Source organism: Lactuca serriola, chromosome 3 (genome assembly GCF_051521515.1).
Source record: "Lactuca serriola cultivar US96UC23 chromosome 3, Lser_US96UC23_V15, whole genome shotgun sequence".
In the NCBI taxonomy this organism is placed as follows: Eukaryota; Viridiplantae; Streptophyta; class Magnoliopsida; order Asterales; family Asteraceae; genus Lactuca; species Lactuca serriola.
The window spans coordinates 301,758,348-301,759,675 of record NC_136410.1 but is presented as its reverse complement, the minus strand read 5'-3'; positions in this window follow the sequence as shown (position 1 = coordinate 301,759,675).

Sequence of the window (1,328 nt, the reverse complement as noted above, 5' to 3'; positions counted from 1 at the left end):
CCTCCATGGAGTATCCATGGGTCACCACATGGGTTAAACCCAACATAAGGAATCATGGATCATAGGCCCACATATATAAGAATGAATGATTTACACAATCAATCCCCATATATTTAATTAGTATCTTTTGATCACTAAATTAAGTCCAAATGAATTATTGATAAATACTAATTAAATAACATGATTTCATATTAATATATTAGAACTTATAATATATTAATATGTCACAAATTTCCTCTTCTCACAAACGGTCTATTAAAATGTTCTGATGCGATGCAACCCAAATGGACCATGCCGAGTCGGGTCAAGTACATACCAAATATAGTTATGAACTTAGACACTAATCCAACAGAGAAGTCATCGATTACAACCAAACAATATGAATTTCTGTTGATGACGAGGACGTTGACCAGACCAAATAAGTCCATACGTAACAATTGGAGCACCTGGTTGATTGAAGTGACCTGTTTAGGTAGGTGTGGTTTTCTGTGATGCTTTTCTTGGGCACATGACACACTTTTCGAACGTAATGAAATCTCCGACATGAAGACCACGCACCATGTCATTCTTTGCAAGTCGATTCAGGTTCTTTGCATTAGCATGTATGAGTCTTTGATGCCATAACATAACATTTTGCTCATAAATGTTTGAGAAGAGGCAAGTGACTTGTTTAGGAATATTGTTGTTCATGTCAGTGATATATGCATTGCCATCCCGTTTTGACTTTAAAAGAATCCATTCATCTGGAATGAGAATGTATGCCTTCAAAATTAAACATTTTGTATTGGTGAGATGCGTCGAATAGCCCTTGTCTACAAGCCAACCCATGACAGTGTTGATTCATATCTACTTCCAACAGATGACCGACTGTGGATTGTTTGAATAACTTAGTCATTCCGGAAGAATGACCTAGTTTATCCTGGAAATCAAAACATGCAAAGTGAAATACAAGAATAATCGAATCCAATATGGTCACAGTCCTTATGAATATAAATAAAACATCTTTTATTTATCACCATATTGATTACCCATCATTCATTGCATACTGTTTCAAACTATCAACTTTATACTTGAGTTAAAAAAACACTAGTTGTCCCATGCTCGAAGCATGTACACTATGTTTTTCTAAACAATAGCTTTGCCATACACTAAGTATGCACTCTATGTTTGTCTATGATCCTTACTTTGTGAAATAAACCAATTGAACATGATTTCAATGATTCTAATTTCACACTCCCAAATCCTTATCGAAAATGTAAGAATTCAAAATTCCTATCATTTATCAAAATCTTTTAGATTTTAAACTTATATGCATAGATCCTCTTGTA